Source organism: Hydra vulgaris, chromosome 02 (genome assembly GCF_038396675.1).
Source record: "Hydra vulgaris chromosome 02, alternate assembly HydraT2T_AEP".
Classification (NCBI taxonomy): domain Eukaryota; kingdom Metazoa; phylum Cnidaria; class Hydrozoa; order Anthoathecata; family Hydridae; genus Hydra; species Hydra vulgaris.
In genome coordinates, this window is record NC_088921.1 from 70,199,933 (window position 1) to 70,214,077 (window position 14,145).

Consider the following 14,145-nt stretch of genomic DNA (forward strand, 5'->3'; position numbering starts at 1 on the left):
TCTATATAATATCTTTTAACGCTATGCATTTAAAACAGAACTAAAAAGAACAATATATTTTAAGTTGTAATATCTAATATCTAAATTATATCAAATTAAGTTAAATAAATTAGTACCCTATTTGCCGTCCCTATTTGCCACACAAATAAGATTAAACTCAAATACAAGGTATGCTTTTTTTCTACTTTATGATATAATATTTTAGACTGGCGAATTTGTCCATTTTGCTTACTTAATTTAGTACGAAATAAGTTATGTTATAACGAATTAATATTAAATTAAGTAAGCTACATGGACAAATTATAAGTTCTAGCAGAACTTATTCTTGATTCTTGAGCAATAATAATGTCTCTAGTACTTCTGCATACATTATTACTCAAGAGTCGTTTAGATAAAAACCCAAAATAGATTTTCTTTCTTTATTAGGTTTTTATCAACAAGGTTAAAGAGTTTATCCAAGATAATATCAATAAATAAATGTGTTATGTTATTTATTATTGATATATGTATATATTATTATTAAATACTTTATCTTTTTATAATATATGACATCTTGATCTCGTGCTTTACTTGTTAAAAAAGGTTAATACTTATTTATTTCCTTTTTTTATATTATTTGAATATTATATGATTATTATATATATATATTCGAGTTATATGAAATTATTATTATATATATATAATATATGACTTTTATTACTATTGTTATTATGTACAATATAAAATAGGTTATTCACGAGGATTTGTTCGATGTTTTCCCCACAAAAAGATAATTATGATGCTATTGTATTTGAAACTGCATTTTACTTATCTTTCAATGTTGACGACCTTCCAATATGTAAAGCAAGTTTCTCTCAAGTATAGCATTGCTTTTTTAAAAATTGTTTAATGATTTAAATCAAAGAAATAGCAACACCAGAAAATCTTGTTGCCAAAACAGTTGGTGACTCACCATGTAAGATTTGTGTTAAAAATTTGTGATTCAAGATGATTATTTAATATTCATATTATTATTTAAGTTTTTATTTGTTTCTTTTGAGCTAAATTTGGTGTTGTGAGCTATTATTGGAGAAAATATCGACTTATTCATTAGATAAAGTTTGATGCCTGCTCTTACCCTGTTTCCTCCTTCATGTTTCAATCATGTATATTTTAGGTGACCTTGTCCAGGTGACAATTTTACTTGATTAAAACGTGAATGTTACATTGCCAAAATATTGTGTATTTTGGAACTTTTTTTATTCATAATAAAAACCTGTGATTAGAAACTTGGAAAGATATTCTTTATTTTATTTACTATTTTTTTATAATTTAGTTTCAGGGATTATCTTATTCGGGATATTCCCGGAATACCAGATATTTTTCTGAAATTTATATTTTTCCAAATATCCAAAAAGTTTTCCATACATACAACTTATATTACAACATATAACAAGTATATATTATTCATCTATTTGTTTTTATGTTGTTTTAGTCATCATTCATACAAAAATTAAGAAAAGTTTTTAAAAAATTGAGAAACAACTTGGCTGAATGCAAAATTAAGGGGAAAATGAGGGGGGAAATATTTTGAATTTTTTCAGGATATTTTCCGGATATTTTAGATATAATGATTACATGAAATATGTAGTTTATATATTCATTATTGTAATTACTTTTTATTTTACTTTTATAATAATGTAATTATTTTGCATTGTAATTTTATAATAATTAATTTTAAAAGTAGGGCGTAAGATATCTTATAACGTCGCAATGCATTTTTGACAAAAATAAAATGTCACATATATAATATTTTATCCAAACATATTATCTTATAACTAAGTTTTATCAATTTAGGTTTAATAAATATATTATAAAGCTTAGTTCAAAATTGTGTAACGTTATGGCAGATAATTCTCATATTGCAACACGCAAAAGATCAAACCCTACTACAAGGTATACTTTTTTTTCTACCATATTGTATATTATTTTAGACTGTCAAATTTGTCAATGTAATTAATTTGATAATAAATAAGTTATTATAACTTATTTAATATTAAATTTATTAAGCTACTTGACAAATGATAAGTTCTGCATAAAATATTATTGACTAGGAAGACCCAATGGTATTGTTATGTTATTGCCTAGGAATATCATTCTGTAGTAAGACCCAATAACCTTTTAACTTTTAAAGTTTGAGAAATTTCACTTTTTCCTCTCTTTGTCTTCTTTTGTGATCGCACTCTGTAGTAAGAATTTGATTTAATTCATATCTTGTTGGAGAATGCAACTTGATTCTGAGTTGAATTTTCAGCACTCTGTGTTTATTGGTGACCTAATTTGACAATACTTTATTATACATATTTTTAGTTTTATACTTAATATATTATATATAATTAGGGGTAGATGAGGCTCCTTAGCCGTGGTGAATGTTTCCACAGAAAAAGGAGCCTCAAGGTGAAAATCTGACCATGGATAAGGAAAATCATGATATAAAATCCCCACTATAATGCTTTGTGGTTATGTGATAACTATTACATTTTTATAAATTGTTTTAATTTTTGTGTGCATTCTAAAATGACATTTAATGCTGTTCAAAACTTTGTAGATTACTCATTTAAAGCAACTTTGTGGGCTGTCACCTTTGCATCTAGTGAGTTAATGTATGAACAAGTTAATGCAGAAACAGATGCAATTATAAGAAAATGGAAAACAAAGAAAACAAATTACATGTTATCACATAGTACACAGATGTTATCACATAAGGTGAGTACAGGTCTTTTTCTAATCACGCCCATCAGTTATTAACTTTATATAGATATAGATATAGATAAATCTATAGATGGATATTAGATATAGATATATATAGATAAAAAATATTTTTTTAAACTTGTATTTTTTATTATGTACTTCTTTTTTTTTAATCATCTGTCGACTTTTTTGTTACATCTTTTTTTATTAAATACTTATTTACTTTTTTAGCAACCAGAGTATTTTTTTACACTGTATGTAGTATTGTTTTCTTAAAATTATTTAATGATTTAGATAAAAGAAAACAAATAACACACTAGAAAATCTTGTTGCCAAAAGTAGTTAGCAACTCTCAAAGTAAGATTTGTTTTAAAAGCTTGTGATTTAAGATAATTATTAAATAATCATATTATTATTTAAGATTTTATTCGTTTCTTTTCAGCTAAATCTGATTCATTAGATAAAGTTTGATGTGTACTCTTATAGGAGAAAATATCGACTGATTCATTAGATTATGTTTGAAGCGTGCTTTTATGGAAGAATAGATATATAAGTTTGAAGCGTGCTCTTCGTAAGTTGCAGATCTACGACTTCGTACTTATTACTTATTGGATATAAGGAGGATATTTTAACAAAAGTGCAGCTTTTGTTACAAATTAAAAATTTTTATGTCAAGAACTAATATACTGACTAATAAAACCATGTATTTTTATACGTATTAAATATTTCCTCGACGATGAGTCTTTTTTCTTTACACGAATCCAAACACTTATAATTGTAATTATAAAGCATAATTATTGCTTAAATATTACGTGCCAAAATTAACGTAAAAAGCACGTCTTTTGGACAGTTTATGGGGACCAAAAAGTCACCTAAATATCACGTGCCAAAAGTAACGTGAAAAACACGTCCATAAATCACGTGAATTGGTCAATTCATGGGGACCAAAAAGTCACCTAAATATCACGTGCCAAAAGTAACGTGAAAAACACGTCCATAAATCACGTGAATTGGTCATTTCATGGGGACCAAAAAGTCGCCTAATTGTCACGTGCCAAAATAACGTGAAATTCACGTTTTTGTCACGTCGCTGTGCCTACTGGGTTATATATTCATTTTTTCCAACTGTAGAACCTGGATATAAAATTATTGAAAAGCCTGATTACGTAACTTATTCACCATTAATACTAAAAAAAATATCAAGAATCGAAAATAGATTGCTTGATCAAGATGGAAATCTTTTGGATTTACGAGAAAAAGAAGTAACTATTAGATTTCATATAAGAGAAGTAAATAAGTCGTAAACGAATTTTTTTTAAATTATTTTACTTACATATAAAAATGAGTAAATATACTAATATTAAAGTAAATATTTCAGAGGGACAAATGAAAAAAATTAAAAAAGCAATTGATGAAGATAGTTATGGAGCTAGTATTAAATTAGATCATTCCGATCTTAATGGTGATTATGTATTAGCTGTAACAAAAAGGCAATTGAATAAAATTACGAAAGCATATGAAAATGGTGCTAGTGTGATAATTAATTTAAGTAAAGCGCAACTCATTCACAATTCTAAAATAGAGGGTGGATTTCTTGGAGCACTATTACCTTTCCTTGGTACAGCTGGAAGATTTTTATTATCAAGCGTCGCTCCAGCTCTTACAACAGGTTTATTAACAGGAGCAAGTTCAGCAGCTGGATCAGCTATGGTTGATAAAATTGCTGGAAGGGGTGTTGTGTAAAAAAAGGAATTAAAATGACTGCTGCAGGAAATGGTTTATATTTGAGACCACGGAGTAAAGGTGGCTCTATAGGTGATGGATTATACTTACGTAATGGAAATGGATATACATCAACAGGATCAGGTTTATTATTAGGGCCAAATTCACCATTTGCTAATATTCCATTTTTGAATATAATTTTATGATTTCTTAAAATTTTTTATAATTTTTTATAAAAATAATTTTTTAAATTTTTTATAAAAAGAAATGCCAGTACATAAATTTATAAAAAAAATACCAAATGAAATTCCAAAAATACTTCTTAATTCTAAAGTATACAAAGATTTAGAGCATCCTCCAGTATTAATAAATGATAATAAATATGAAATATTTGCACAACGCAATATTACAATAAAATATCTATCACATCAATATATTTTTTTAAAGTTTGGTGTAGAAGTTAATGAAGGTGTTGCGTTAGTTTCATTAAAAGAAGAACTTAAATTAAAAATGTCCGTTTGTAGCATATGCTGACTTTGAAAGTTTTATCAAACAAATTGACACTAGTAAACCCAATACGAATGAATCTTATACAAAACAATATCAAAAACATATTCCAAGTTCATTCTGTTCTCATATTAAATGTTTTGGCAAAAGTATTTACCAAAGCAGTCCAGTCACATTTACTGCAAGTAGTGAAACAGATGATGTTGCACAAATTTTTGTTGATAGTTTACAAGAAGATATTAAAAAACTTTGTGATATGATTAAATTTCCAAAAAAGATGATATTTACTAATCAAAACAAGCATGATTTTAATGCTGCAATATCATGTCACATTTGTGGAAAAGATCTTGGAAAAGATAAAGTACGTGACCATTGTCATATTACTGGAAAATATAGAGGTGCTGCTCATCAAAATTGTAATTTAAACTATAAAATTCTTTCCAGTACTATTTCACAATTTATCTGGTTAAGATTCTCACTTATTTATAAAGAAATTATCAGAAGGAAAATACCAAACAATGAAGAAAAGTATAGTAGCTTTTCTAGAGAAATTAAAGTCGATGAGTATATTAAAGATGGTAAGAAAGTTGAAGTTAAACGTGAGTTTTGTTTCTTAGATAGTTATAGATTTATGCCTTCTAGTTTAGATGTTTTATTAACCATGAGCGAGATCTCGTCTCGTTCTCGTTTCTCGTGAGAAATGGGACTTCCCGTGAGAAACGAGAAATAGAAAATTCTCGCGAGAAGTAGAACGAGGCTTAAATGTTATATTATTTTCCAAATTAAAAAATATTATAATTTAAAAAATGCCAAATAATTTGTTTTATTAATTAATTAATATTTTGACTTCGTGATTTTAATTAGATTTTTAATTGGATTTTTTAACTAGATTTTAAAAAAAAATCTAATAAAAAATTTTTAATTAGATTTTAAATATTTTTAATAAGATTTTAAATACAAAAACGTTTTGTATAAAATGGTGCACTTTCGACTTAATTTACCAATGGAATTCAACTTGACACATATTGTTCATAATGAAAAGAAATATTCTTGCCTTATTTCAACGATCAAAAATGTTACCAGGAAAAAACAAAATCTGGAGATATTTTCAAAAAACAAGTGACGGTGCTGAATGCAAGGCGTGCAAAAAGTCTTTGAAAACAAAAGATGGAAACACAAGCGGACTTCATCGAAAAACAACATAGCCAAGATTACATTGAGTATTCTGAAAAAACTGACGACTCTCTTCTTCCTCCTCCTAAGAAGAAACAACGAACCATGGTCGAAATGCTTGAAACAAAGTCCAAATATGACAAAGACAATTCCATTCAAAAACAGTTTGACTCTGCAATGCTGGATTACTTTTGCACTGATCTGGCATCCTTTACAGCAGTCGAAGGAAGAGGTATTAGGAAATTGTTTGACATTGCAAACCCTAAACTGAGCCTTCATCACAGAACAACATATTCAAGAAAGCTTTCTATTCGGTCAAGAGAAGTTCAAGCTGGAATGAAGAGTATAATAACGGAGATTACGCCAAATCTAAAAAGTGCTGCATTTACTTCTGACCTTCTTGGACTTCTAGAGCTCAGGACAGCTACATCTCTTGGACTTTTCATGCTATTGGCGAAAATTGGAGACTATTGGAGGCAGACACACAGGTATCTTAATTGAAGGAAAGCTGGATTCTTTCTTAGAAGAACTAAATTTGCCTGCTGATTTGCCAATGTACTGCGTGAACGACTAGGCAAGAAACATGAAACTTGCAGTCAAATTGTCAAAGCGTCTTGACCAATACTTGTGCAACAATCATATTTCGCAAAGAGCAGTTCGAGACTCATTTGGAATGACTGCTGGAATGGATGATGCGTTGCAAACATGCAAAGATTTAGCTTTTTTAACTCACCAGTCAACAGTTGCAGCTGAGTTGCTTGAATCAGAATCAGACGCTCAAGGAATCAATTTTAGACAGTTACGCCAATCTGTTGACACAAGATGGAGTAGTGAACTGGATTGCATGGCTTCTGTCCTACATCTAAAGAGTGCAATTATCAGCTTATGTGCAAATGAAGATATTTTTTCTTCAAAGACCATCAGTGCATCACAGTGGAAATCAATCGAGGGAGCAGTTGAAATTTTGGCACCACTTAAAGAAGCTACAGAAACGTGGTCGACTGAGTCTATTCCAATAATTAACTCTGTCGCCGATTCTCTTTATTTAATCCATGATAAAATTGATCAATTTATTGAGACGGATGGAAAAAATGCCTACGGTGTCTTGTATGCAAAAAACTTGAAAAGCTGCATTAAGAAAAGATTTTTACTTTGTCACACTGGAAACTTATTGAGTGCTGCAGCAAACTACTTAAACCCTGCTTTAAAGGGACTTTACTTGAAGCTCTTTAAAAAATTTTAAACAACCAAAGAATGGTTAGCCTCACAGGTTAAAGATAATTTTGAGTGCAAACCTGTTGCCAGAGTCCTTTCAGCAGATTTGTCCCGTAATTCAAAACTGAAGCGCAAGTTAAACGTCAGACTTGAAACACAAGAGCCAACAACTGAACTGAATCCTATTTTGAGCAAAATGTGCCAGTATGAATATCTCCCTGATGTCAAAAAAAGACTTTCCGATTCTTGATTGGTGGAAATTGCATTCAAATACATTGCCAGAACTATCTTCATGAGCTGACAAATTTTAGCTATTCCAGCAAATTCAACTAAATCAGAGAGATTTAGTTGAATTTGGTGAGTTTTTAGCTCAGGTGGAAATGTCGTCCGATCATCCAGACACAACTTTTACCCAGAAAAAGTAGAACATATCATCTTAATCAGAGAAAACATTGTCTTGTTGGAAAAGTTTGGCAAAAAATTCTGAATTAATATTTGAAAAAGTTGTTTACATTTGACAAATGTCATTTGTGTCTATTTGTCAAAACCATGTTTACATTTTTTTTTTTTTTACTTGGATTTTAATAGATTTGTTTTCAAAAATTGTTAAATTTCTCGTCTCGTTCTCAGTCTTACGAAAAGTACTAACTTCTCGTCTCGGTCTCGTTTCGGTTTGAAAAAACCTAGTCTCGCTCATGGTTATGTTTTATCAAATAATTTAGCAAAAGACCAGTGCAAAAATATCGGAAAATCATATTCAGAGAAAAAATTAGATTTGTTACTCAGAAAAGGTGTATACCCATATGATTGGGTTGATTCTATTAATAAATTTAATGAGTCACAATTACTACCAAAACAATCATTCTTTTCAAAATTAAACGATGAAGATATAAGTGATGATGATTACTCACATGCACAAAATGTATGGAATGAGTTTAATTGCAAAACATTTAGAGATTGTCATGACTTGTACAATGTTTCAGATGTGCTTTTACTAGCTGACGTCTTTGAAGATTTTAGAGATGTTTGTATGAATTGTTATAAATTAGATCCTGCTTGGTATTATACATCACCAGGATTAGCTTGGGATGCAGCATTGAAGAAAACAAAAACAAAATTAGAATTGCTAAGTGATTACAATATGATACTAATGATAAAGAAAGGTATAAAAGGTGGAATTAGTATGATATCTAATAGATTAGGAACTTCTAATAATAAGTACATGGGTGATGAGTATGATCAAAGCAAACCATCAACATTCATCCAATATTTAGATGCTATAAATTTATATGGATGGGCAATGAGTAAACCACTTCCAACACATGGTTTTAAATGAATGGACGAAAATGAAATAGAAAACTGGAAATCAATTCAATGTATACTAGAGGTAGATTTAGATTACCCTGAACATCTACATGATGAACATAATGATTATCCACTTGCACCTGAAAGATTAAATATTGATAAAGTTGACAAATTAGTGCCAAACTTGAATAATAAGAAAAAATATATAGTGCATTATGAAAATTTAAAACTATATGAAAGATTAGGATTTAAGATTTCTAAAATTCATAGAGGAATAAAATTTGAAGAAAGAGCATGGCTCAATGAATACATTGAATTAAATACAAACCTTAGAACTAAAGCAACTAATGATTTTGAAAAAGACTTTTTTAAACTCATGAACAATTCAGTATTTGGAAAAACAATGGAGAATGTTGAAATGATAGTTGATATTAGATTAGTAACAGACAGAAATGAAGCTATTAAATTAGAATCAAAACCGAACTTTGAAAATTCGGTTTTGATTCTAATTTAACTCTAAAGTATTTGATAAAAACTTAATCGCAATGCATATGAAAAGAACAAAATTAAAATACGCTAAACCAATTTACTTAGAAATGTGTATATTAGATTTGAGCAAAACTCTAATGTATGAATTTCATTATGATTACATAAAGAAAAAATACGCTGATCTAGCAAAACTATTATTCACTGATACAGATTCTTTAGCATATGAAATTAAAACAGAAGACTTTTATTCAGATATTTCAAAAGATATTGAAGGCAAATTTGATACAAGTGAGTTTAACCCAAATCACCCAGCAATTAAAAATTTAGGATTTAAAGTTGGTCTTAATAAGAAAGTAATGGGAATGTTTAAAGATGAGACTGGAGGAGCACAAATTGAAGAATTTGGAGGACTCAGATCAAAGTTGTATTCTAACAAATTACACGGAAAAGATAACAAAAAATGTAGAGGAGTGAAGAAAAATGTTGTTAAAAAGTATATAACACAAAGATTGTTTATTAAATAAAATAGATCATATTATGGAAAATGAATGTAATAAGATCATATTCATATGAAATTTGCACAGAAGAGATCAATAAAATAGCATTAAGCGCAGAAGACGATAAAAGAGTTATTTAAGCAGATGGAATGCTCACATTAGCATATGGACACTACAAACTAAAAGTAAATAATTTATAATACAATAGGTCAATAGGGCAATAGGCAAAGAGGTCAATAAAGAAGTCAAAGATCCCATTAGGTGGGGGTAAGGTATCCCAACTTTTTTTATTTAATAAACAATCTTTGTAATCTTCATGTGTTATATACTTTTTAACAACATTTTTCTTCACTCCTCTACATTTTTTGTTATCTTTTCCGTGTACTTTGTAAGAATACAACTTTGATCTGAGTCCTCCAAATTCTTCAATTTGTGTTCCTCCAGTCTCATCTTTAAACATTCCTATTACTTTCTTATTAAGACCAACTTTAAATCCTAAATTATTGATTGCTGGGTGGGGGTTAAGTTAGCCGAAAAAAACAGCTATAATATATTATATTATAAAAATGAACAAATTTATTGATGTTGAAGGAATAATTTTACCAAATGAACCACTAAAAAATTTTCGATTGATCAAAGCAGCAAAAAAATTAAAAATAAAACATTTTAGAGGTGTATTTGTGAGAGATGAATTACCGAAAAATACACAAAAAAGGAATGTGGAATATTAAATACAGGAGATTCAAATACGCAAGGATTTCACTGGATTTGCTGGTACAAAGACGGAGATAAAAAACTAAGTTTTGACTCTTATGGACTACCACCGCCTGTTGAAATTGTTAATTATCTAAAAAGTCCTGTTTATTATAACAGTGAAAGAGTTCAATTTGGAAATACCTCATTCTGTGGACACTTGTGTTTATATGTTTTGAAAAAACTAGATGATGGACATGATTTTCAGAATATTATTAATAATCTATGGTAATTTTTTTATATTTTATATATAAAATGCCTATTGATAAATTCGGACGCGATTCTATTAGAGCTTAAGATGGTTTAATAATATCTCAAGCTAATAACTTGTTCATTAGGAGAGATGGACTAAATAATGCAACTAGTAACATTAATATGAATTTTAATAAATTAATAAATATAGCAGAACCTACTAACCCACACGATGCTACTACAAAAAATTATGTTGATAATAAATCACTTAATCTTAATGAATTAGAAACAATACCAAATTCAAGTTTAACGTGCCTTGGATTAAAAATTCAGACTATTTCACCAAATACAACTACAGATGCAACAACAGTTTTTCTACGATTTCATGGTCCTGGTATACTCAGTAAACTATGGTTAGCACTTGAAGGAACAGATCCTGATCATAATGTTCCAGGTAATGTATTTCTTAGAATATAGGCAGATCATACACTTTGCATAGGAGATTATTCTCTTTCTACAGTTAGTGTTGGAAATAATAGTATTCCTGAAGCTTGTGATTTATTATTTGCACCCCTTGGTGGACCATTTTATGCAAACTCTTTACAAGGTTGTAATGCATATACAGCTAATGCACTAGGAGGTTACTTTACTCTTGATATGCCATATACTTCTAGTCTAGTAATTCAATTAAACAATAGAACTAGTAAAGACGTTACATATTGGATACAACCCCATATTACAAGAACAACATCAATACCTCAATCATTGTGATCTAATAAATTATACTCAGGAACATTTAGATTTACAAACACAACTTATGTTAAAGAATATATACTATAAGATACTCCAAACGTTGTTGGCCAAGGTGTTTATCTTAAATATATTAGAATGCATATTATTGGAGTATCTGGAAATTGGTGGGAATCTAGAGTACGCATGTATGATACATACGATTCTCCAGTAAATACGAACTCTGTTATACAACCTTGGACACCCTATGACGAACAGGGTTATAAAGTATTTCAAGGATTTGATTAGAATAGTGTATGTATATACTGCTCATCTGGTTTAGAAGATTTTTATCTTTCTTTGTGGAACGGTGTTAATATTAATTCATTTAACAATGAATCATCTGGACTATTGTATCAATCAAGTAGTGCAATTGGTTCTGCAACTACTATCTCATTTTACAGAAATTTTACTGATTCCATGCTTAGTGTTTCTACTGGAATAAGATTAGTAGTAACATTACTTTCTGGTGATGCACAAGTGGGGCAATCTGGAAGTTTTTCTGTAGTAGAACATGTTTTCTTTTACATGAGAATATGGATAAGTATATGGTTGAAATGACTTATGAGAATATGGATAGGTATATGGTTGAAATGACTTATGAGAATATGGATATGTATATGGTTGAAAAAAAATGTGCTGGAACGCCCTTTTTATACTACTACTGATGCTTTAAAAACTTTAAATAAAATATCTTTTAACTGTTCATACCAATTTATGATTATGTTACCATTAATTTCATCGGCCTCTACTACTTTGTTTCTTTTAAGAAATTAGTATCCTTTCTCAAACTCCTTAAAGGACAATTCAGAATATAATTCATCAGAGCAAATGCAATTATCCGTAGGCACTAAATAATTATAAAAAAAAGATTTGGTGATTGGAATCTGATTAGCAAATTTAGGACCAATTTTGATAAAGAATTTGTTAAATTCATTAGCTTGATCAGATTTCATAGGCGAAAAATTCATTATCTAATAGATATGCGTTGTAAACTAGCAATGCTGCTAAGTAAATTACTTTGCATTACTTTTTTGACCCCAAGCAAAGCAATTATAGCAAAGGTGAAAAGAGAATAAAGAATAATAAATCATTCGAATATTTTGTATAGGAACATAGTAACGAATTAGAGAGAGCATACTGTTGGCTCGTGTAAGTTTTTTTAAGATGATACAGTTGTTTATACATGATAGGTTTTCATCAAGATATACTCCAAGGTACTTTATATATTTTGACGAAAGAATTTTTTCCCTTAATTTTAATGTTATCAATAGTTTTTTGAGGGTAATGAAAAATAATGTATTCAGCTTTACTAGCATTCAATGAAACACGATTACTATTTAATTAGTTACATAAGCAATGAAGATCTTCATTAACTTTTCACAGAGAGTTGTAAGTGGTTTCACAGAGAGTTGTAAGTAGTTAATAGGTTTTATGAATATTGATTTAGGATTAGATTTTTAAGATATTTACTAAAGTCAGTATTGGATGAGTGAATCTTTTACTGTAATTCTTCTGAAACTGAAATAAAGAATGAATTAAAAGGTTCCGAAATTTTAATGGGGTTGTATCTACGGAATCCAATATCGGTATACTGGGATACCGAAAACCGGGATTTTGTTTTGTTTCGAATACCAGTTTTAAAAGGCTTAAATACCGGTTTTCGGTATTTAAATGGTCGTTTTTTTATTTATTATTTTAAGCAATATTTGTATAGTTCATCCACTTTTTTAAATTGATTTTTATCGAAAGTTTTAATTAAAGTTTTACAACATTATATATTAAGTAGATATCGAAATGCAACTATATATACGAAAATTCGTAAACTCGTAATATTCGTAAAAAATTCGTTGCTTATTTTTAAAACTTTTTTTATTCTATCATGTGTTTCTCTTTGTTTGAGTAAAAACCTAATACAGTATTGTGAAAAAGTTAAGAACCACAAAAAAAACAAATCATAATTTATTTTTATTTTTAAATTTTTGTTTAACCGAATATATTTTTCTGGTAAAAAGAATAATTATAATAAATTTTAGAAAATAGACAAACAAAATAAAAAATAATAATAGTGATAAAAACTTTTAAACAAATATAAAAAATGTATTTAAAGTTTTATAGGTAATTTTTATTTTAAAAAAATTGTGAAAAAGTTAAGAACCACAGAAAAAAAAAAGATAATTTTTACCACCTAATACCGCGTAATTCTACCATGAATTTTTAAGCACTCATTTATACGATTTGGCATTGAGTCTATTAAATTCTCTAAAATATGTTTGGGAACATTTCCAAGTATTGCTGGTAAAATATTGCGCAACTCCTCAAGGCTCCTTGGTACTTTCTTGGCAATCTCTTTATCAAGCCAACTCCAAAGATTTTCAATGCAATTTAGATCTGGGCTATTTGGTGGCCAAGTTAGACGCTCAATATTTTTACTTTCGAACCATTCAGAGACAATTTTAGCCCTGTGACATGGTGCATTGTCTTGCTGAAAAATGAACGGAACGCTTTGCTCAAGTGCATCAATTGACGGTAACAAGTTGTTATTTAAAATATCGACATAATAAGTAGATTTGAGTCGACCATCAAATAATTTAAACATACCGAGACCATAATATGTCATGCAGCACCATATTCCAACCGACTTGCTACCTTGTTTTGTTCTTTGAACGATACAATCGTGATTATATTTTTCTGAAGGCTGCCTGCGAATCATAATTCGGTTTTTTCGGTTATCAACCTCGATATTCATCTCATCACTGAACATTACTGTCCT

At 29.0% G+C, this 14,145-nt stretch overlaps 1 long non-coding RNA gene across 2 annotated transcripts; it reads left to right on the plus strand.

The window, feature by feature from the left end:
- The first annotated feature begins 967 nt into the window (after positions 1 to 967).
- LOC136077141 (uncharacterized) lies at positions 968 to 3,464 on the plus strand. 2 transcript variants are annotated; one of them, XR_010636859.1, is made up of 5 exons: positions 968 to 1,170; positions 1,316 to 1,935; positions 2,588 to 2,745; positions 3,025 to 3,087; positions 3,173 to 3,464. It is a non-coding gene; the product is annotated as an uncharacterized LOC136077141 (long non-coding RNA). The 2 variants fall into 2 exon arrangements; XR_010636860.1 differs by having other exon boundaries at positions 3,217 to 3,464.
- The last annotated feature ends 10,681 nt before the right edge of the window (positions 3,465 to 14,145 follow it).